General features: G+C 45.5%; 1 long non-coding RNA gene across 10 annotated transcripts in view; it reads left to right on the plus strand.

Annotated features, from left to right (window-relative positions):
* The window catches only part of LOC112642349 (uncharacterized), a 93,726-nt gene that overhangs the window by 3,523 nt on the left and 65,903 nt on the right, over positions 1–24,300 (plus strand). Inside the window, exons 4-5 of one of the 10 annotated variants that reach the window (XR_007402249.1) lie at positions 17,355–17,490; positions 18,776–18,942. The exons of the other annotated variants lie outside the window; for them this stretch is intronic. This is a non-coding gene — a long non-coding RNA (uncharacterized LOC112642349). The remainder of the gene's footprint in view (positions 1–17,354; positions 17,491–18,775; positions 18,943–24,300) is intronic. 10 annotated transcript variants of the gene reach the window in all.

Here is a 24,300-nt window from a genome sequence, read left to right on the forward strand (position 1 = left end):
GAGAAAGGGAGGATGCCAGTGTGGAAATCCACTGCGTTCTTCTGAATCTGGTGGGCTCAGGGATGATGCTTGGCGGTGAATTTAGGCAAAGGCATGGCTAATGGGGCAACTGGGCATAGGCCAAGTGGCCAGGGTGACTCAAAGCCCTGGGTCTAAAGTGTGACCACTTATAGGACACTGGCCCTGGTGGTCCTGGGGAGGGCCAGTGGGTTGGGTGAGAGGAAGGCAGGTGGTGGGTGGACTCCTGTAGGTGGCTGATACCCTGGAAGCTCTGTTGAGATGTGACTGTGCTGTGGCACATGTGCAAGACTGTCTCCCATGAGTAGGAGGCAGGGAGGAAGGATTTAAGCAAGGGCGAGGCCCAGGCCACCAGATGCAATCACAGTGCTGGGGCAGGAAACTCTGAGGTTCTAGGCCAAGCAGTAGCTAGGTCTCTGAGGCCTGAGAGGGGCCAGCCTGGGGTGGGAGGTGGTCTGGGTTCCCGAACCTCTGAGCAGCAGTAGAGCCCAGTGATCCTGGCTGAGCCACTGGCGTCAGGGCTGCAGCTCTGGCTTTGTGCCCATTCTTGGAGCTGCCTCAGACACCCATCCCAGCCAGGATTGCTGCAGGGACCAGAGCCAGGGGGAGATGCTGTGCAAGTGGGAGCCCCAGTGGGCCCTGGTGCGAAGCGGAGGGAGAAGAAATGAACAGATCGACCTGCAGAATAATTGAAAGTGGTAGTTCTAGCAAAGACACAGGGCTTGTGTTGGGATGTTCGGGGTCAGGGCCAGCATTAAGAAGTTATACGAGGGCAGTTGGCCCAAGGGAAAAGACACAGGCTGGCCAACTCCCAAGCCATCAGACGGTCTCAGCATCAACACTAACTTTCATCCGTTGGACATTTACTATGTGTTCTTGTTGTGCCAAGAGAGCACTTTGTGTATGTTATCGTGAATCCTGACATTGACCTTGAGACATGGGGATCATCACCCCCTTTTGTGTGTTTGAAGAATTTGGCTCAGAGAGGTAAAGTCACTTACTCAAGATCGCACAGCTAGTAGCTGGTGGAGGCGGGATTTGAACCCACCCCCGACTAGCTGTAGAGCACAGGTTTCTGGCGGCTGCTCCTGCCCTTGCCCACAGTGCTCCAGTTGTGTTGCTTTCCTTTCTACTCCCTGATTGTCTGAAGGGCCCAAGGCCTTGACACATACCCTTCCTTAGGTCTGCAGTGCCCCATTCCCGCCCATCCTGGGTCCCAGTATAAAGCCGCTTCCCTGAGGAAGTCTTACCCCCAGTCTGTTCTATGTCTCTTGGCTGTGATTCCTCAGCATCTCCTCTCCTCCTTGGAGCTGCTGTTACATATTTTTATTTGTAGCAATTTATGTCCAGTTGGTTTTCTCCACAGGAAGAAAATACCCATGAGGTTCAGGAGGGCAGGGACAGGGACAGGCTTTTGGGTTTTGTTTGTTTCTTTTTGTCACAGCTGTATTTCCAGTGCCAGGGACAGGAAGCCTCACACATATTTGCTCTCTCATATCTGGTACCCAGTTCCATCCTTGCTGGCTCTGGGAGCCTCTCTGTGGCCTTGGTATCCTAGCTTCTTACCCACAGCTTGGCTCTGGAGGGGAGTCTTGTGCTGACAGGTGGACTGGGCACCAGCCCTGCATCCCCAGGGCTATGTCCCTGCCAGAGGAGGAGGGGCAGACCCCTGGATGTTTGCACAGCTGGCATTTCCCCTGGACTCCTTCACTGGAGGCGTGGAGCAGAGGCCCGGAGCTCGGCTCACCTTTAGGCTGTAACCCATCTCCTCTGGCTGACACACACTGCCCGTGTGACTTGGAGACAAAGATGCGGTGGCTGGGCGAGAGAAATTGCGTGCTGACATTTTGCACCGAGAGGGTCTGTGACCGGCTCAGGCAGGAGACAGTAATGTTATTAAGTCAGTTTTTAAACTGGACAACATTCTTGACATTTCGGCCGAGATGCCCGAGCATGAAAAGCTTCTTCCTTCCTGTAGTGCATCTGCAAACAGTAACTCTGTAGCAATATGACTTGACTTAAAAGCCTGGGGCAGTTTGCTCATAATTCTAATAACCATCCAGAATTAGATCACTTCACATTCACCTTATTTCTTCCCTCATTCATCTTCTGGTCAGGTCATTAGGAACTCCCTGATTCTTCCCCCAACCTCAGCGTTCTATTATTTATATATTATACACATTTTTCTATAGAGTCCCTGGGAAGATTTAAAATGGCCACAGAGGATGGACTTTCTGCCCTAATGACAGCTTGGGAAACCACCTTTTCTCTATTCACAGATCCATTTTGATCCATTGAGATTTTTAAAACTTCCAGCTAAAAATATTGCACAGGGGTTTCTATCTGGGGTCCCAGTGAGTGTGGGACAGGTCAAGGGGATGAACCAGTGACCACAGCTTGGCAGGAGGGTAAGGGAGGGGGGTCAGATGTTGTTCAAAGCCTTCTATGACCCCAAATGGGCTCTTGGATGTCACCATGTTGCTGTGGCCCTCTTGTGGTTTTAATGTGCCCATGTCAGCTTGATTTGACAGGTTGGAAAACCACCATTTAAAGATGACATTTGGGGCACCTGCGTGGCTCAGTCGGTTAGACATTCTCCTTTGGCTCGGGTCATGATCCCAGGGTCCTGGGATTAGGCCCTACACTGGGCTCCCCACTCAGCGGGGAATCTGATTCTACCTCTCCCTGCTGCTCCCCCTGCTTGTATTCTATGTCTCTTTCTTTGTGTCAAATAAATATGTAAAATCTTTTTTTTTAAAGACTTTATTTATTCATGAGAGATGAGAGAGAGAATGAGAGAGAGGCAGAGACACAGGCAGAGGGAGAAGCAGGTTCCATGCAGGGAGCCTGAAGTGGGACTCGATCCCTGGACTCCAGGATCACGCCCTGGGGCGAAGGCAGGCACTAAACCGGCTGAGCCACCCAGGGATCCCCTAAATGTGTAAAATCTTAAAAAAAAAAAAAAAAAAAAAAAAAAAGACATTTATCGGTGTGCCTGGGTGGGTCAGTCACTTAAATGTGTGTCTTTGGCTCAGGTCATGATCTTAGAGTCCTGGGATCAAGCCCCATGTGTTGGGGCTCCCTGCTCAGCCTGGAGTCTGCTTCTCCCTCTCCCTCCGCCCCTCCTCCCTACTTGTGCTTTCTCTCTCTCTCTCTCTCTCCCCTCTCTCCCTGTCAAATATTTATTTGATAAGATAAAAATCTTAAAGATGACATCTATCTTCATTGTTTGTTTTTCCTGACAACAAAAGAAATACTTGCTCACTATAAATAACTCAAACCCCACAAAGATACATAATGTAGAAAGTGAAGGTCCCTTGTAATCCTGCTACTCCTGAAGATGATAGTACTGTGCATTATACCCTAGATGTTTTTCCTACACATATATCAACAGAAGTAAGAATATATAATTATATATAATTATTTTGTTGTAAAAAAAGTGTGCCACAAACATTCTGGATCCACACTCCATTTCTGATTACTTAATTTCAGTAAACTCTTGGGCTGAGGCCTGGAGTTTGGTTCAGAATTAGGTAAAGATGTCCATCACCCACTCTGCTGGTACTAAAGGAAGTACTTTGTGCTTTAGCCCATGTCAGAGTGTCCTTCCATCTGGAGGCCAAGTCCTGGGCCTCTGCTGGTGCCCTGTGCCTCCCATGGGCAGCAACCTCTGTCTCTGCTGCTTTCCTCCAGAGAGGGTCCCTGGATCCCCCACCTTGGACCCCTCCCATTCTGCTGAAGTACAGAAGGCGGCGAGGTAGAAGGAGCAAGGCGCCTCTGAGGTTTAGCACAGACCTAACATTTCCCAGTGTCCAGCTTTTTTTTCTTTGAGAGTTGGTCTCCGCGATGGTCTAAATATTCGTGTCTCCCAGCAATTCCTATGTTAAAAATCCTAACGCCCAGTGTGATGATATTAAGAGGTGGGGCCCTTGGGGCACTTAGGCCCTGAGCGCTGGTCCCTCCTGATGGGATTAGCATCTCACAAAAGAGGTCTGAGAGAGCTCACTCTGCCCTTCTGTCCTGTGAGGACACTGTGAGGAGGAACTGGCCATGAACCAGGAAGGGGGCCCTCACCAGAACACGACCATGCAGGAGCCTCCATCTTGGACTTGCTGCCTCCAGAACTGTGAGAAAACATACTTCTGTTGTTTATAAACCACCCAGTCTGTGGTATTTTGTTATGGCAGCTGAATGAGCAAAGAGAGTCCTCCAAACAATGCAACAAACACCTTTGTTTCCAGTGCACTTCAAAGTTGCATTTTAAAACAGTCTTCCTAATATGCAAGGTTAAGATAAATGGTATTTGGTCTTGGCTGGAAGGACCAGATTTTTCACCTCTTAAAGTTTTAGTCCACGCAGTGAGGTGTTAATTTAATGCGTTGAATGGCAGAACAGATGAGCTCGCAGTGCACAGAGTATTTTCTCCAGGAGCAAAAAGTATTAACAGTAACAAAAATAAGACAAATGATGTGCAGATCAGCACGTTTATGAAGTACAGTATCTAATGATTGTGATAGTTGATCTTCCTTCAATAACTCATTGCTCAAATGAGAGACATTCATTGTCAATATTTTAGAGCATCAAACCACAAACAGGTAGTTCCGCGTAGCAGAAGGAGCTCTCTCCACCTCTAATATCAGTGTGGCAAGTTAGTTTCCCTCTTTGAGCCTCAGTTTCCTTGTTGGTAAGATGGGAAAGATGCCACCTTCTCAGGGTTGTTGCAGAAGTCAAATGGAGTACTAAAGGTCAAGGAGGTTATACAGTAGACATCGTCTTCTAGGATTGCCTAGCATTTAGAGGATGAGTGGGAGGGAAAGCTTCCCCCCCACATGGAAAGGGAAGGGGTCAGGTGCCCATATGTACAGGCACGTGGTCCATGCTTGGCCAACCATATGCTATTGCCTAGTGCAGTATTTGGGAAGGAGTGATGCCCAGAGTTAGGGGACAAATCAGAATTCATCCCGGTGGCCATGGGACCAGCAGGTGGATGTGGCGGTTCCAGGAGTGGCCGCAGCTGTGTTCTACTCAGACTCCTGGCATCCTGGATTTCTCCCTGCTTTTAAGCCTGCTTCGCCTCATTGGCGCTGTGAACTCTCAGTCTTCCTTTGCTGCGTCAGTTGCCTATAGTTGGCTTCCGTCATTTTCAATAAGGAGTCCTGACCTATGGAATCTTCTGTGAGCTGTGCACCCATGAGAGATTTCTTTTTGTGGGATGTGGCTCCTTTCCTGGAGGACTGAAAAATACGGATGCCTGGGCCCTGCCCCTGAGCTTCCAATTATGGGCAATTTTGGTTTAGGGGGTTCTTCAAATTGGAAGGAACCAAAAGTGACGGTCTTGGTCCTGCTTCATGATCTGACCAGAGCACAAAGGCAATGTCTTTTAGAAAATGTGCCCACATGTGTCCATTATCTCCCTAAATTGCTTCTCCCGGAATTCCTCCCTTCTAGTTAACCTGACCTAGGTTAACCCGGAAACAGGTTTAGGCGGAAGGAGAGTCATTACAGCATTGTGTCTAATTTAACAATATGGAGATAGGCCTGATCGCCACAAATGAGGCTAATGGTTACGTAAGTCATGGTGTAGCCACTCTAAGGAATGTTATGCAACCACTAACAAGTGATGTTTGGGTAGAGGTAGGAAATATTTGTAAGTTAAGTATGCTTGACCAAGAAGATACAAGAGAATCTATCAAAATATTTGTGGCACAGTGTGTTTCTTTCACAAAATACAGCTTTCTCCAGCTTCTCCTCCTTCCTCTTCATGTTGTTCAGTTCAGTCAAACTGGTTTGTGTGCAGAGAGAGTTTCTACCAAATTACCGAGAAATGTTGGCTGACAGGACAGTGGCCATTTGAAGGCCAGCCATCTGGCCTAAACTCGTCCTGGGTTAGTCACTCCCTGCCTGGCTTCCTGCCTCCCGTTGGGGTGGCTGCCACCGATGGGCACGCTGGTGAAGAGTGTGTTTTGCTGTGCAGGTGGACAGGCCTGGCTTGCCCCCAGTGGGGAGAACAGTAGGAAGTATGACACGGTCCAGTTACTTTATGATTTCCTTATAAGGCGTCCTATTGAAACAGATGTTTGAAGGAAGCTCTCTTTTCCAGCTTGAATATGGATCAAGATAATAATAGATTGCCAGGTAAAATGTTTTATCTCTAGTCATTAAAAATCATGTATTTCCAGTCTTCACTCCTTTTTTAAAAGTTTCTGTGAATTGGTAGAAAATATTCATTTATTGGTGTGTTCATGCACTCATCATTTATCATGCGTTTGCTGAGAACAGAGCTGGGCAAACACCTTTGTTCACTTGCATCGTTTCCTGAGGTCAGAAGCTTCTGGTATTTGTTTGGCTCAGTCTGGCTGCTTGAGGCTTTTGGATTCTGGTCTTTGCTTGGGTGTTGAGGGGTTTTATCCTCGTTCCTCCTGGTTCTTAGCTGAGAGGGGCAGTTCAGTCAGCTTTCCATTATCCTCCCAGAAGTCCTGGGCAGAGACTCCAGCTCTACCTCCCCTCAGCCTTTGCAGGGGGACATCCTGCCAGCCACCCTCTCTCCTTTAGGCCTAGTCTTGAAAGAATAGAAAGTCTGCTCTCTCCTAGTTCAGTCCATTCCAGTTCAACCCATTAAACAGGAAATCCTGCCATTTGAGACAACACAGATGGACCTTGAGGGCATTATATCAAGTGAGACAAGTCTGACAGAGAAAGATGAATGCTGTATAATTTCCCTTATATGTAGAACCTAACAAGCAAATGACAATAACAAAATAAAACAAAAATCAAACTCCTAAGAAAAAAAAGATCAGATTGTGGTTACCAGAGGTAGCAGATGGAGAATGAGGAGTTAGGTGAAGGTGACCAAAAGATACAAACTTCCAGTTATAAGATAAATACATACTGGGATGTCATGTGCCACATGGTAACTATAAGTCAACACCACTGTAGGATATATTTGAAAAATGTATTAAGAAGGTAGAACCTGGGGCACCTAGATGCTTAGTCGGTTAAGCATCTGATTTGATTTTGGCTCAGGTCATAATCTCAGGGTTATGGGATCAAGCCCCATATTGGGCCCTGCACAGAGTGTGGCACCTGCTTAAGATTCTCTCTCCCCCTGCCTCTGCCTCCCCCCTCCACTAAAAAAAATACTAATAACTGAAAAAAAAAAAAAAGTAGATCCTGACAGTTCTCATCTTAAGGAAAAAAATCCATTTTTTCGTATCTGTGAGATGATAGATATTAACTAAACTTACTGTGATCATTGCACAACATATGCACATCAGGCCATTATGTTGCACTCCTTAAACTTACATAATGCTATCAATTATGTTGCAATAAAACTGGAAAAAATAAAAATTTAAAAATTTAAAAAAGAAAAACATGGATGTTACCCTGAGCCCAGGCCTGTGCTGGGGATTGAGGTGGATATAAAAGGTTAGAAGCTCTAAACTTACTTGGAGGCAAGGCAAGGATACAAGTAGCCATGTTCTGTGAAACCCTCCAAGGACACTCTTTGGCATCCTGCCCTAGCCTGTATTGCCACTGGGTTAGTGGTTGTTTTTCAGTCATTTGTTAGTTTATGTTTTCAACACACTTGCTGGATATTGGGTGGGCACTGTGCAAGCCCTGGCAACAGAGCCAGAAGCTCATAGTCTTGAAGGGGAGATAAGTTGTGCATAAATAACTATACAGTAAAATGCAGAAAATTGTATTCTTTGAACTTCTGCTGGTTCTACTTCTCTAATAGCTCTTAAACCCTTTTCCTCCTCATTCCCACTCCTATTTTGTTTCTCTTGTGGATGACTATATAGACTTTCTAACTCAACCAGCCTTCAGTCCAGCTTCCACATTCCCATCAGATGGGTTTGTCTAAAATCTAGACATATATCTCCATATACTGCCAAATCCTCCAGTCTCTACACAAGGCCATCTGTGGGATGGAACTCTGCCTCCCCTTTCTAGCCAGACTGCTTGCCCCCAACCTGCTTCACAGTCTCTGTAGTTTTGGTACAATGTGCCTTTGTGTCTTCGGGCCTGGTATTCTCTCTTCCAGACGAGCTGTCCCAACCTGTTCTCCTAAAAGACTTCAAACCTCAACTCCTATACCAGATCATCTGGAAAAGCTTCCTACATTTCTTTTTCTTTTTCTTTTTCTTCTTCTTCTTCTTTTTCTTTTTCTTTTTCTTTTTTTCTTTTTCTTCTTTTTCTTCTTTTTCTTTTTTTCTTTCTACAACTCTTCAGTGGGTGTCCGCTATGTGCCAGGCATGGTGCCAGGAATATGAAAGTGAGTAAAACCAATATGGTACCTGACTTCATAGAGCTTCAAGCCAGGTGGTAAAAAGAGATACATGTTAGACAAATTTACAAAAAAAGTAGGATCACAAATTGTGATAAACAGTATGAAGAGGATAAATGCAGGATGCTCTCAGAGAGGATGGCCAGGACTCCACTCCCAGAGTATTGAACAGCCACAGGACATCCGTCCTAATCTGGTACCAGGCCTCTCACTCTAAGGAGATGGTCTGACCAGAGGTATAACAAGAACCATTTGGCTTGGCCCTGACCCTGTGTCAGTTGTCTCTGTAGTGGCAATATAGTCCTTTGCTGGATACCTTCTGGGAGGTTCTGCTCAGCTCCAGTGATCTTCCTGTATTACCCTCCTCATCCTTGGCTATGTACCCCCATAGATGTGTCTGTACCATGGGACCAACCCTCCTTGGTCATGTTTGGATGTGTCACAATGGATACCTGAGCCAATTTGGTGAGATCGATTCTTTCTCCTCAGATTTTGAGACCCAGAGATCTGGTAAAGGCTGAAATTTTCTCTAGAATAGAACATATGGAACTTGGGAGGAAGGAGTGTCCATTTCCTTCTGCCTGAGAAGCAAATATGCTGAAGAGAACAGAAATGAGACACAGAGCAAGGACTTTTTTGAGGTCTGGTGCTATTTGTGCCCTTGAGTTCTGGGAAACAACCCTATGTTCCTTTAAATGATTCCCCTTTGCTGTCTAAGCTTAGCTTCTGTTGGTTTCTATTTCTTGCAGCTTAAGAATTCTAGCTATATAGATCCCAAACAGCTGATCATCAGCGTGGGCAAGTTGAAGAAAAATCAGTCACCTCAGCAAAGACTTGGATGGAGCTAGTCAGTGCATGTCAATCTATGGGGTCAGGTGTTCAAGACTTGCAGCTTCTTGGCTGACCTTGAAATGTCTCATGGGTAGTTTCAGCATCTTGTGCATCCCAAGTCAACTCCAAAATGAAATCGCCCAGATAGCTGTTAACAAATACACTGTAACTGGTCTGTCCAGTTCTAATGGTTGGTTAGCATCTGTGTGTACATGTCCTGTGTTTACCTCAGCGGAGCCTTTGGTCTTTTGGGAGTAGTTGTAACTCTGCAGAGCATATGGTCTGGTTCTAATCCCTGCAGGGATATTGATATTCTGTAGATGCATGATTTGCCAGGTCAGATTTTTTTTTTTTCTGCTTCTTTCCTCTTGAGAAATCAAATTTTTTCCTATTCTAGATCACAAAGAGAATTTTTTTTTCTGATTGAATTTTTAACAGATCTTTATGAGTAAAATTAGCTGCCTTTGACTTCTCGGGTTTACTGTCCTCTTGGGTTAATTTTATTTAATCGGTGGCAGAATAAGTTTTCTAAAAATCACACTCCTTCCATAGTCTTAGAAAAATAAATGAAAAAAAAAAAAGGCCCCATTTAAGTGGCCTTGTTATTTCTCTTGATTTGCACAGCCTTAGCCTCTCGCTTTTGTCCATACAAACCGTAACACAGAGGTCACAAAAACCCCTTGACTTATTTAAATGTGGTAATAGCATCGTTGATGCAAACATGGGGTTAACCCAAATATTTCATAGTTTAGAGATTTTCAACTAATAAGAGGAATCAAGCACTATATTTGGGGAGAGATTAAGGTCACTGGCCCTCATTTGAGTTGATTGGTCTCTTGAAATGAGATGCTAATTGTGAAATTGATAGGCAGATTTCCAATTTTTTTACCCCCAATAGTTTATGTTTATAATTAAAATAATAAAAATGGAAAATGTCCAGTTTAATCAGCATAATCTCTCATCTATTCTCAAGCAACCTAACTGAAGTGAGATGCATCTGTGCGTGTAAGTCACGAATTCCTTTTCCTTTGCCTCTCCTGGCTGGAGGGAAGGGGAGGAATAAATTGCTTATAGTCTAGATATGTTGACATCTCAGAAACTAGAGAAGACCAACTACAGTGTTAGAATAAAAAGAAAAACCAAAAAAGAATTGGGGCCACTTTATATAAATAAAAGAAGATTCTGGTTTGCAGTTAAGGTTATTAGTTGATTCATTCATACAAGCAATATTTACCTGGGTACCTATTCTGTACCAGGAACTAGGGATATGGAGGTGAATATGAAAGTTAGATTCCAGGTCTCGTGGAGGCTACATTTTGGTCAGGGAGGTTTTTAAGCAGGGAGTGGGGTGATTTGATGTGGTTTCTGCTAGCTAATGGCCCTGGCTGCCCTGTGAAAAATGCACTGGAGGGAACCCAAGTGGAAGCAAGAAGACTAGTTAGAGGACTCTTGTAGTCGTCCAGGTGGGAGATAACAGAACAGTGGTTTAGAACTGGTTGTGACAGTGACAAAGGCAAGAAATGACACATTTAGAATGTTTTGGAAGTTGAGTGGAAAGGACTAGCTGATATGGTATGGGGGTTGAAGAGAGGAATAGACTTTCCCCCCCTCAAATATATGGTTGTGTCATATGGCAGGTGGGGAAACTGAGGGGGATCTGGGAGTTCCATTTTAGATATGTTGGCTGTGAGATGCATCCAAATTGACAGGTTGCTAGCTACCTCAGTTCCAGAGGAGGATGGGGAGACCAATCCTTGATAAGGTCTGGCTCCAGTGAGGAGGGAGGCAGAGTTTTCAAAGCTATGGGGAGCACTAGAAAATGATTTGCATGACAACTTAGAATAAGAAAACTGTCTTGGCCAGCTGATACATTGGGCAGCACCTGAAAAAAGGAATTCAATAAAGATGAATGAAAGGTGAACGAACCCAAGGACAGAAGGGAGCTTGGAGGGAAGGAGGAAGACAGAGATATTTTGCATCCTAAGAGCAGGGTTTAGGGAAGAGTAGACCCCATTGAAGCCAAATGGAAGAGTATGACAATGCATGTGTGTCCTGCCCCTGCTTCTGTAGTGGGAAGAGTCTTGATTTAAGGGTCAGACAGATCTGCGTTCTAATCCAGATACTATCCCCTGCAAGCTGTGTGTTCAGGCCACTTGCTGGACCTCTCTGCACACATACTTTGAAAAATTTCTGTCTCCCCAAAACATTGAAGTCATTAGGTAAAAAGTAATTTGTTTCCCCTTTCTAGTGTTGAGCAAAGAAATATCAAGCTGCAGCTTGAAATGTCAGGTCAACTTGAGAGAGTGTGACCACATGAATTGAAATAATTGCAGCCAAAAGCAAAGGCAGTTTTCTTTAGGCAGAGGTCTTATCTTGCATGAATGGGTCATTTAAGCTGTGATTTTTAAAACCTTGAGACAGGCTTTTGTACCCTCCAGGCTGTTGTCTGGGATGCTGGGAGAGGGACCAAGGGGCCATTTTCCAAGAGTATCCCAGGTGATAAGCTCAGGAATGTCCAATAACCTTGACTACTTCTGTGATTGAGAAGAGATCAAAGGAAACGGAGGTACATTCCCAAGAATTAAAAGACCTTCAGAGCAAAAGGAACAAAAGCAAAAATAAAAATAAACAAGTGGGACTATACCAAACTAAAAAGCTTCTGCACATTGAAGGAGACCATCAGCAAAATGAAAGAACGACCTACACAATGGGAGAAAATATTTGCAAATCCTATATCTGATAAGAGGTTAATATAAAAATATATAAAGAACTCATAACTCAAAAACAAAAAACCAGTCTGATTAAAAAATAGGCAGAGAAACAGAATGGACATTTTTCCAAAGAAGACATACAAATGGCCATTGGGTACCTGGAAAGGTGCTCAACACCATGTATCATCAGAGAAATGCAAATCAAAACTACAATGAGATACCACCTCCCACCTGTCAGAATGGCTATCATCAAAAAGACAAGAGGTAACGAGTGTTGGTGAGGATGTGGGGCAAAGGGAACCTTCATGCACTGTTGGTGGGAATGTAAATGGGTGTGGCCACTGTGAAAAACAGTATGGGGGTTCCCCAAAGAAATTAAAAATAGAACTACCACATGATCTAGAAATCCTACTTCTGGATATATATCCAAAGGACCCCAAGGAGATATCTGTACCCATACTCACTACACTTTATTCAGAACAGCCAAAATATGGAAACAACCCAAGTGTACATCAACAGATGAATGGATAAAGAAGATGTGGTATATATACACAAAGGAATATTATTCAGCCACGAGAAAGAAGGAAATCTTGCCACTCGAACATTGAGGAAACTTATGCTAAGTGAAAATAAGCCTGACAGAGAAAGACAAATACTGTATGATGTCACTGACATGTGGAATCTAAAACAAAAAAGAAAAAAGTTGAATTCACAAAAACAGTATAAAAGTGGTTGCCAGGGCCTAGGAGATGGGGGAAATTGGTAAAAGAGTACAAACTTTCAGCTATAAGATGAATAAGCTCTGAGGATCTAATGTAAAGCATGGTGACTAGAGTCGATAACACAGTATGTGTAATTGAAATTTGCTAAGGGAGCAGAACTTAAACGTTCTCACTTTAAAAAAAAAAAAGATAAATCTGTGAGGCAGTGGATGTGTTAATTAACTAGATGGGGGATTCCTTTCACGATGCATATGTGTATCAAGTCACCATGATATGCACTTTAAATATCTTGGAATTTTATGTCAATTACACATTAATAAAGCTGAAATTTAAGAAAGACTTTAATATTTTAGGAAAAAGTATGCAGTGCTTCCTCTGTCTACATTCTAGGAGTGTCTTGCAAAGGGTATTGATATATCCTTCATCTTTTGTCAATTTTTACATCCGATGAGGAACGAGAAGAGACTTTTCATTGTGGGAATGCTGTGGGATTATGTCTGAGGGAAATCATGTCATCTCATCTTAATTCTAAATCTAGTTGTTTGGTTCACATGATGCCAATGAATTCTTGATACTTTTTCATCACTGGGTTTTCTGGTTTAATGGCTTGTGCATAGACACTGGCCATGAGGAGATGGCCCTGTTTTCCTAAATGTATATTATAAACCAGAACTTCTCAAACTAAACCGTGTACACAAACCACTTGGGCATCTTCTCAAAGTGCAGACTGGTTCAGCAGGTCTAGGTGGGGTCTGAGGTTTTGCATTTCTGATTAGCTCCCGGGATGCCTGAACTTGCTGGTGTGGGGATCACATTCGCACCTGAGTAGCAAAGTTGTAGCATCCTGGTCTGTTAGTGGAGCCCAAGGGAGGAGAGGTTTATGACAAAAAGGTTTGGGGAAAATTGTATATTTTATCTCACCACGTAGATTTAAATTTTTTTTTTCTTAATTTTTATTTATTTATGATAGTCACACAGAGAGAGAGAGAGAGGCAGAGGCATAGGCAGAGGGAGAAGCAGGCTCCATGCACCGGGAACCCGATGTGGGATTCGATCCCAGGTCTCCGGGATCGCGCCCTGGGCCAGAGGCAGGCGCCAAACCGCTGCGCCACCCAGGGATCCCTCACCACGTAGATTTAAAATGCACCGTATTCACATCTTCTTAAAGTCTCTGAGAAGTTCTGCAGTTAAAAAGAAACTCTTTGTTTTACTCAATGTCAAACTCATTTAATCATGAAACCCCTTTTCAAGGAAAGCCATCAACATTCAGTAGAATTAGTGTTCTTCGTATCAAATTTTGGAGAACAATTTGAGGCACCAAGGATAATCATGTTGATTGCAAACAGTTGCTAGGCAGTCCCCTGGGAGAATGCCACAGTGTGTGATTATTAAGAACATGGGCTCTGAAGTTGAGTCAAAGCCTGTGGTTGAATCTTGGCTCTTCACTTAGAGCTGTGTGACTGTGGGTCAGTCCACTGCTCTGAACCTCAGTTTCCTAATGTATAAGTGGGGATAATAAAAGATCCCGAAAATGGAAGCTGATATCATAGTTGCCTGGGTTGGCGAAACATGATGCTGATCATCTTGGTTAGAGTGAAAAGGGCTCAGGTGAAGGAAACCCAGGGAAAACAGTAATATAGGAAAGGTTGGGAGTTTGAGCCCAAAGGGCCCCAGAGACTGTCTGATGCTGCACCCTCCGTTTATGGGTGGGCGACCTGGTCACACAGTGGAAGGAATTCACCCAGGTCAGACGTGAAGAGCAGACCAGAACCCAGAACTCTGGCCTGACCCTGCTGCACTCTCCAGCCCACTGTGCCAAGCATCATTCAAATCACCCATGTAACACCTTCAGGTTTCCTTGTGACGAACCACCTTTGTTCCGACATAGTGTTTGAAACTGTGGCACAGAGAGGGGATAAGAAAGATTTTGCAGGGCACCTTTCCCTTTGGGGGCCCAGGCGAGAGACCTCCACTGTTGCCGGTTAGAACCCTCAGTTTACCAGGGTGCTCATGGAAGTGGTGGTGACCTTCCCAGAGAAGCAATACCCAGGTGGTGGGGGTGGGGATGTCTATAGGACATGGTGCAGCCTGAGAGGGACCCTGAGGCCAATTTTGTAGAGGTCAGGCCAGTCCCCCAGGCCACCCTATGGCTGTGGGTCCCAGGGTGTGTTGCTTACTCGATCTGCCCACAGGCCAAAGGGACAAGAAGTAAACACACTACTTTACAGTTCCTGAAGGCCTGTCTGTTTGATTTCTACTTTGAATCTCAAAACATCCCTGGAAAGTGCCTCGGTTTGCAGTGTTCTGAACCGAGGCTCCCTCATTCAGGAAGAAGGAGACAACGTGCTGCCCATGGTGGGGGAGGTACTTGATGCCCAGGTCCTCGGGTACCTCTGTCTTCAGCCCCAGCTCTTGTCTTCACAAAGCCCTCCCTAAACAACCCGAATGGGTGCATCTGGCCTGACAGCTGAGGGCTGTTACCTAACCGGTTTCCTGAAAACTCTTTCTTCCTTACCTCTCTCACTTCAGGTGTGGAGGCTGTGCAGAGCCCCAGAGCGTGAGTGAGCCACTAGGTTGGTGGACAAAAGGATAGACTGATGCAGGAAACAAAGGCAAAAGAAAAATTCAATTTCCTTACTACCCATATAGTCCACTGACAAGTCCTTGAAACAGGCAGAGTGACATTCCTCTAGAAACTCCTCTCCCTCCATATTAATACTTTGCTAAGGGCACAAGGCAATTTTAGCCCGACCCCCAGGATCCTGTAAGTCTATTTATCATGAAAGTTCCTTTGGAAACTTCCTTTATCTCTACCCTCCAAGATACATACTGGCAATCATTCCCCAAGCATACGACCCACCGGAAATACATCTAAAGGGTCTCAGGACAAGGTTTTATTAGACAGTAATAAATGACCCTTTACCAACAATAGCCAGCCCCCTCAAGGTCCTGAAAACTTGCTTCCAAATTCCTTAGAGACTTAGGCTATCCCTAACCCCTTCCCAACTTGAAAGTATAATATAATGGGCCACTCCTCATGACCCTGGTGCAGCTCTTTCTGCCCACAGGTCGTGTCCCTGTGCTTTGATAAAATCACTTTTTTTGCACCAAAGATGTCTCAAGAATTCTTTCTTGGCTGTGGCTTTGAACCTTCATGTCTTTCCTACTCACAGACCATCCAGGGCAAAATCTCACCCAACATCCTGATCATATAATGCTGACTAATGTTAGAGAGGAGCTTATAAAGTTCGTTCACGTCCATTTTCTTATTTCTTCCATCTGCTAGCCTCAAGAGTGGACAGGGCAGGGTTTGCAATTCCCCTTTTTACAGATGAAGGAACTCAGGCTTAGAGCCGGCATGATGGGTCCACGGCAAGACCGCAGGGCAACCAGGACAGAACCAAGGCTCTGGGCTGGTCCAGGCCACCCCAGGAACTGGATCAGGGGCCACCCCTTGCCTGACGGAGCTCCTCTGCTGCTGCCACATCCAGGAAAATCCGTGTCCCCTAAAGAGCTGTGAGCACCATTCTTCCCAGAACTGCCCCTTGCCCTGTGCCAAAGGAGAGAAAGAGTGGGTTTTTAAGAATCCTCTTGCAATAGCCCAACACTCAGCCTGGCCTGCAGTCAGCCCAAATGCATGTTTGTGCAAGTAGGGGTGGGCAGGCGAGGGCAGAAAGAACCCCGGGCTCTGTGCCCAGTGCCTGAGATTTCCCAGGAGGGAAGCCGGCGTCCAGGCAGAAAGCCAGAAGTGTCCCTCATCACTCCCGAAAATGGGTCCTGGAGGAGCCGTCCATCCCTCGTCCCTGCTGCTGATGCATAGCGCGGGGGGACGAGAAGGGGCCAGCCTTGCCCCCCCGAGGGCTCCCACCGAATCCGGGAGGAAGCCGCGTATTTGTCTTATTTCCTGTGCACCATTTTGACTTATTTTCCCGGTCCAAAGAAAGAGCTGCCATGTAAACTAAGGCTCCGTTCTAGGGGGCCTGTTGGCTCCTTGGAGTCTGTAATTGGGACATTGAAAGGATACAAAAAAAAAAAAAAAAAAAGCCCACAGAGGAGTGGATGATCTTTTATACTTAAAGTTCCCCCCTCTATAAAAGCGACATATTACAAACCTCTTTCTCCTCTCGAACATTTCTTGCTAAGTGCATTCTGATGCCACATTGAAACGCAAAATAGCTGGAATCAAGCAGGCACCGAAGGCTATTTATATGCTAATCTCTATTTCCCAAGCTGAGGCAGGAACCTGCAACTGGGTGCTGCTTCTAATGATGGCTCGGCTTTAACCTCTCTGGAAGAAAGAAAAGTATTTTCCTTAAGAAAACAACTCAGTTTCTTTAAGATGAAATGTAATTATCTATTATCAGATGTCCCTTAAAATGCAAGGCCTATTAAAGCTGCTAAAAATATTGAAGCCCTAATTTCACCATAATAGCATTTTAATTTCAGCAAATCACGGCTCTATTGTTACAGGACATTTTGCGGTAGGAATGTGGTAAGAGGTCCATCTTAGCTTTCTTCTTAACATTTTCCTTTCTTTGAGAAGTACAATTAAATCATTGCAATCATCTAACCTTGCTCGACACAAAATTTTACTTATCAAGCGCGAAAACAATGGTCATTAGCATTTAAAAGAATTTGTTTTAAAAGTAGCTAAAGTTTAATTGCTTTAAATATTCTTGTTAGAATGTGCAGCCGCTGTTGGTTCAACGTTCATATTAAAGAGAGACGGTGTTTAATTGATCGCTGAATTTCATTGAAAAATATTTACTTTCTTCCTGGGCAAAGTACGAAAGAGACGTTTTGATGGACCCTGGAGGAGGAATGGTTTGGGGGAAGACGGCGGAGTGTGGGGAGTAGCTGGCAGAGTGACCAGCTGGGTGCTCACCTGTGCATTGCCTGCATTTTCGGGAGCCCTTCCTCTGTAAGTCTCTAAAGCGAACCCCCTCCTCCCTCCCCGCCCTGTCGTCTTAATAGACCGCAACGGGAAGCATCTCTTCTCCAATGCAAAATCCTTGAACTTGTATTCTTGTTTATCGGAGACCCTGGGGCTAATCTCGACATCTAAAGAGGGGGAACTCCATGCTGGGGTATCCAACCTCTCCCCTCTGAGCGTTTTGAAACTGGGGCCCAGAGCAGAGCTGGTGCGCAGCAGAGAGGGGGCCACTCTGTGCCGGGTCTTCTGCCCACACCTGTTGGGGAGAGCAGACTCTTCCACAAATCCAGCTCAATCTCCATCTCCTTTTTTATTTAAGAGACTTTAGGCGTCTTAGTGGTGCTGTCCCCACTGAGTCTCACCAATTTTACAGGATTTCTGAGTTCCTGGGGGAGGCTCTGGCTGGTGGGAAGAGCCCTGAGGAACAGGGCCAGAAGACAATCAGCTCAATAGGCTACTGACTGAAGTTGGCAAAGAAGATGTCGTTGGGACCCTCGGAATTAGTGTTTATTGAGCACGTTACTGTGCACCCGGCACTGAGTTACTGAGTGCTGAGATCTTCATTTGCATCATTTCCCTTAATCTTTGCAATAACCCTCTGATGGACAATATTATTCCCGTTTTCCATGTGTGGCAACTGAGGCTCGAGGAGGCTAATTTGTGCAAGCAGCCAGTGGGAGGCAGAACCTCAAACCATCCGAGATCCATCTTCTAACAACTTCCGTGCTAAGTAGCTTTCTTCTATTAGTTTCTGTCCTTAGCCATGACCATAACTTGGGCCTCCCGCTGGGACCCAGGTCACACTAAAAGCCAGTTGCTTCACTCCATTCTACTTCCTTTCTGCCCCCTTTGCCTTGGGACCCTCTGGGCCCATGTATACATGGAATTTAAAAAGTCTCCATTTTTTCCCCCTTGAGTCTCAGTTTGCTACCTGGAAAATGAGGAACTTGGCTCACCCAGTCTTCAGGAGCTCTGCTGGGTCCAAGTTTCTATGGACTCAGTTCTGGCCTGGGAGGGTACTGAGTACCTAATCTGTGCCAGGCCTGGGGTGTTCAGAGAAGGGTAACATGGATCCCTGCCTTCTAGATGAATGCTCTCAACAGCCAGCTCACTGCAGCTGACCATCTTCCTTCTAATGTCATAGGGCTGAACAATGGCAGCTGTACCCAGCACAGTACTGGTTGGATCCTTCAGGGTCCCAGGGCAATCTGAGATTTTGCTTGGTGTTCCCTTTCATTTGCTGGACCAATGCTCCTTCTCTTTCAACATCCAGCTCAAGAGTTACATCTCCTGGGGAGACTTTCCAGCCTCTTTTCAAACTTGGATTCCCATGACTCTTCCAGCATTTCTGTTGTGTAGCATCTCCTCTTACAATAGAAAAGTGAGGATGTAGCCCAGGTTAAATGTCTGGTTCTACTGTGTGCCAACGGATACTCTCAGGTAAGTCCCTTATCCTCACTGAAGCTGTTTCCTTGTCTCTACAGTGGGGTAATAATAGTGTCCACTTCCCCCTTTTGTTGTAAGTGCCTAGTGAGATTTGTATAAAGCTCCTAGAACAGTGTCTGGCACATGCAAGCACTTAATGAGCATTATTTACTATTAACATAATAAAGGTACTTACTCCTAGGTGTGTGCTACTGCCGGGCCATGTGCTCTGCCAAGATTGTTACTTTTATGTCTCTGTGGCTAACACAGAGACTGCTGCCTATGGGCAAGCATCAGAAAATGGGCAAGAGCAAGGGGTCCAATTTATGTCATGGCACTTACCAGCTCTGTGACCTTGGATAAGTTCCATGACTTCTCTGACCTCCAGTTTCTTCATTTTATTTATTTATTTATTTATTTATTTATTTATTTATTTATTTATTTATTTTCTTCATTTTAAATGGAGATACCTACCATGCCTTCTTTGTGAGATCATCTAGAGGGTTACCTGAGGCCACGTTGGGGAAGTTCAGTCCTTGTTCAGGGACAGTTGTAAGAGCCCAACCCATGGTACCCATTAGGTGACCAGGTGCTCATTAATCACTGACATCTGTATTCCCCTTTCACAGTCTTATCTCATTTAATCACAACAGTTCTGGGAAGGACCTTTATTATAAACTCTGGTTCATCAAGATCCTACAGCTGGTAAGAGGCAGGTCCTCTGACCTCACATCCCCTCACCCCCCCATTAACCACCCCCTGACATCCTGTATGATGAAGTCAGGTGGACACAACAATGATTCTCAAACAGGCCAAATCATCTTCCATTAAAGTTAAATGGGATTTAGGGAAAAAAAGTTAGGTGGCATTTGGACTCCTTAGGAATCCTGGCTAAATCGATTTCATAATGGCGGGTCCTGAAATGACACCTCCAACAAGAAGCTGCACTTGGCTTTTTATACTCTTCGGAAGCTGTTATAAATATTATATTTGAAATAGCAGATTTCAAGTTGAAGTCCCCATTGTCCACTCTGGAATTCAGATTTATTTCTAAGAGACCAGTGCAATTTTCTTATCTTTTTTACAAATTACTATAGTCTGGGTTAATCTCATGCAGCAATAAAGCTGTTTGCCCAGGAAGCTGCCTGTGGTGTCAGAGCTGATGAATGGCTCGGTCCAGAACATTGAAAAAACTTGGTTCTCCTGCGGCAAACTACTGATGTGTTCAGCTGCTCAGATGTTAGTGGGCAGACACTCTCACCTCGATCAGGGCATCGGACCCTTTGAACCTAAGAGGTCTGAGGTGCTCCAAGCTGCCTCTCTCCTTCATAAAGAAGGTATTCCTGTCTGAAGCTTTCTGATAGTGGCTGTGAATCAAGTGATGACAGTCAAAGCCAGAACAGGGAGTGGGTACAGGCAGGGTGGTCTCAAGGGACAAGAGAGTGAGCGAGCTGGTCTCAGAAGCAGACAAGAGTGGAGTATAGGGGAAGGAGCAGAAAGCATGTGTTTCATTCATTCAACAATTGCTATAGTTTTAAAAACCTAACACACACCATTGATTAGAAAGTGCACTATTGACTTAATAAGAACCCTTTTTGGAGACATGAGGGGAATAAATACAACCACTTTCAATGTATGTATTGATTTTAAGACCCAGTGTTGAAGGCATTCTAGAGGGATTGAGATCTGAAGGATAGTAAAAAACGACTGTTGTTTGTGTGCATGTGTGCTCAGGTGAATGTGTGCATGGATGTGTGTGTGTGTGGCTTTTCTGAGCAGTGGGAGACCCTTGGGAGAAAGTGTTCAGGCAGAGATAGTAGAAGCCCGAAGCTCTTGAGACAAGGAGGCTTGCTGAGGAAGCTGAAAGAAGGTCAGTGTGACTCTGGAAGAGGAGGTTGGTGGAAGGTGAAGCTGGGGATCATCTGGGACATCTCATGAATACAGGTGAGCTGAAGAGTTTAGATGTTCTTCTGAGGGCAATGGAGAGGCACTGAAGAGGTTAGGATTGATACATTCTATATGTGGGGTCCAGGGGAGGCAAAGAGCCACAACCTGGAAGACAGCTGAGTCATGGGAAAGCTGGCACTAGAGAGGATGCGCACACCAGGGGGATGTTCCCCCCCACCACTTCTGGGATGAGCACTGGCTTTGCGGGCCTCAGTCAGTGCCTCAATCAGAGCACTTAACTTATGACTTTAGAATTGAGAAGAGAGCAGATTTGTCTCAGTTCTGTAAGAATGAACCTCTTCTAAGTGCTTATCCTTCTAGGCTGGCAAGGTCAAGTCTTCAGCTGGGTTTCTGTTCCTACCCTTCCTGCCACTGCTGAGTAGTACCAATGTCGGGGGTGGGGGTGGTCCTCACCCAGTCCCTTCCAGTCCTCAGTCCCCTTTGGTCACTGTGGATTAGCTTCCCATTCAAGCCTGCTGGGTGTTTAGATGATGGGGCGCTCCTCAGCCCTTCTGCTACACTTGGTCACAGGGGTATTTTCATGTGGGTCCAAAGGCCACAGATCTTAGAGTTCAACTACTTCACTTCTTTCTACTCCATCACATCTTCTCGTCACAGCAACTCTCCAGCTTGGGGGTCATGTACCCATTGGTCTGTGTTCCACTTGGAAGCCTCTGAGAAACCTATCCTTTTCTCTTCTTCCTCCCCCCTAATGGTTTCCTTATATTGTAAGCATTCCCCTCTGCCCTTTCCCAGCCTGAGATAATTCAGATAAACTCAGGAGCAGGTTGTCTTTCCCTACCTAGGAATTTCAGCTTTTGTCCCTTTAATACCAAAGCTCTGCAGGTAAGGGTGAGGGAACACAGAACCCTAGCACTCTCCCCAACCCACCCTTTTTTTTTTTTTTTTTTTTAAACTTTAGAAACTGTTAGAGTCATGGTTTAGCTGGTAATGGGCTGAGCAAGGAAGAGATGGCCCATCTATTCATCCATCCATCCATCCATCCATCCATCCATGCATCTATCCATCTACTGCTTTCGAGCAGGAGTAAAAAGGTTTTAAGGATGCCATTTCTTTGATAACTGCCCACTTCTGAGGATGGGCTACCACAGCCTTGTTTCTCTGCTAGGCTCTGTCCATTGTCCACAATGTCTGAGACCAATACTGTATAATATTGGAAGCCTGGGTTCTGGAGTCAGACTCCCTGGGTTCATGTCCTGGCTGCATCACTTGCCAGTTATGTGACTTTGGTCATGCAAATCAGATTTTTGTTATGGTACTTATCTCATGCATAGAAGGAGAGGCCAGGATCCCTGGGTGGTGCAGTGGTTTGGCGCCTGCCTTTGGCCCAGGGCGCGATCATGGAGACCCGGGATCGAATCCCACGTCGGGCTCCCGGTGCATGGAGCCTGCTTCTCTCTCTGCCTGTATCTCAGCTTCTCTCTCTCTCTCTGTGTGACTATCATAAAATAAAAAATAATAATAATAAAAAAAAAAGAAGGAGAGGCCTACTGTTAGAAGGCCTACTGTTAGAAGGAGGCTAACAGTAGCACTTATTTCAAAGGCTTGTAAGGATTAAGTGAGTTAATACATATAAGGCTTTAGAGCAGTACCTGGTACTTAAATGTTAGATATTGTGAGTACTCTTAGATCAGGGGTGGACATCTGACACAAGCTGGGTCAATCTGATTCTCTCTGCTCTTCTTGAAGTTTGGAATCAGGACTGGAATGTGTCTGGGTCACTCAAACCTGATGTCTTGAACTGAGATGAAGTGAGGCTGTCCTGGGCGTTGAATAAGGAGAAGCTGGTCTACAGAGAAGAAAAGAGAAAATGGGTGTCTGGAGAGGAGATAAGAGTCTGTGTCTCCGAGGAAGGGGGAGGGAGGAGGAGGGAAAATGAGAGGGAGGAAGACAGGTAAGGAGGAAGAGGAGGAAGGGCAGAGGGAAGAGGAGAGAGGTTTAAAGATGCTTAAGTGCTTGGGTTCCTAGTCCCAGACTTGCTCCTGATGGTCCGTGTTCTTTTGTGTTCAGGTCAATCTCCATTTGTTTAATTGCTTTTTGTTTCTATTACTTTGGAGTGGGTGTCTGAACGGGAATGACAAGCAGATCACATCCCTGCCCTTGAGGAATTCGCCATTGCTATAGGCTGAGTGTTTGTATCTCCCCAAAGTCATATGTTGAGACCTAATCCCCAATGTGATGGTATTAGGAGGTGGGGTCTTTGGGAGGGGGTTGGATCCCAAGGTGGAGCCCTCATGCACGAGGTTAGTGCCCTTATGAAAGAGGCTCCAGAGAGCTTCCTTGTCCCTTCCGCCAGTCCTCTATGTGAAGACACAGCCAGAAGATGGTCATCTAGCTAGGAATGTACTGATGCCTTGATCTTGGCTTTTCCCAGCCTTCAGAACTGTGAGAAAGTTTGTTGCCTCAACCACACAATCTATGGTATTTTTGTTACAGCAACCCGAACAGAGTAGGTGAGGACAGGAGATACAACGTGGTTGTAGCAAACTAGAAAATGAGTATGGATAGGATGAAGAGGGGATGTGCTAGCACTGCTTGAAAGCAAGCAGGATGGCAGAGGGCTTGATGGAGAAGATAACAGTGGCATTAGGTCTTGGGAAATGGATTTTCCCACAACTTCCTTTGTGGAGCTGAGCTGTGTCTACTGCTTCCAGCCATAATTGCCCCCTGGGACTATGGACAGAAGACACAGCTACACCATGAGAAAAAGACCCTCACAGTAAAGTTCCCTTCCCAGTGTGTCAGGGCTTTCTAACCTGACAAGCTACGGCTCAGTGCTCTGGGATTCCGGACAGGATGGGCTTATTTATTAGTGTCCTTTGATTTCAGGGAATGTTAAGAGGCAGCTCTAAGAGAGGAGATTTATAATTTAAGCATACCCTTTCTCCACACCAGCCATATTGGGTATTAACCTCACCGAAAAGGCTGAGGTAGCTGACAGGTTGTTCCATGAGGCAGGCTCTTCCTGGAATCAGATCAGCTGCCTTGTGGGGGCCAGATCCACAGCCCATGGACCCAGTGGGACTAGTTGCTGTTCCCCATATCCACTCTGGGTGAAATTTCCTCACTTGCAGGCCTTTCTTTGTGCTGTTCCCTTACCTGGAGTGTCCCTCCCTGTGTGCTCATGGCCCCCCATGAGAACACTACCCATTCCTCAACGCCCATCTCCCCTTGTGCCTTTTCCATGATGGTCTCTTCGCTCACCATCTTCCCAGATGAGATACGGCTCTCCCCTGCACTCCCTCATTTTGTAGCCCCGATGCAGCATCGTTGGAGCATACTCTGGGTGTGGGTATGATACCACACACTTGTTTTCTCCTTTAACTCCCATCAGAGTGGGACCGCTTCAAGGACGAGACCTATGGTTTATTCATTCTTACATTTCCAGACCCTCCATAAATGTTT

The sequence above is a fragment of the Canis lupus genome, chromosome 15 (genome assembly GCF_003254725.2).
Source record: "Canis lupus dingo isolate Sandy chromosome 15, ASM325472v2, whole genome shotgun sequence".
Lineage (NCBI taxonomy): Eukaryota > Metazoa > Chordata > Mammalia > Carnivora > Canidae > Canis > Canis lupus.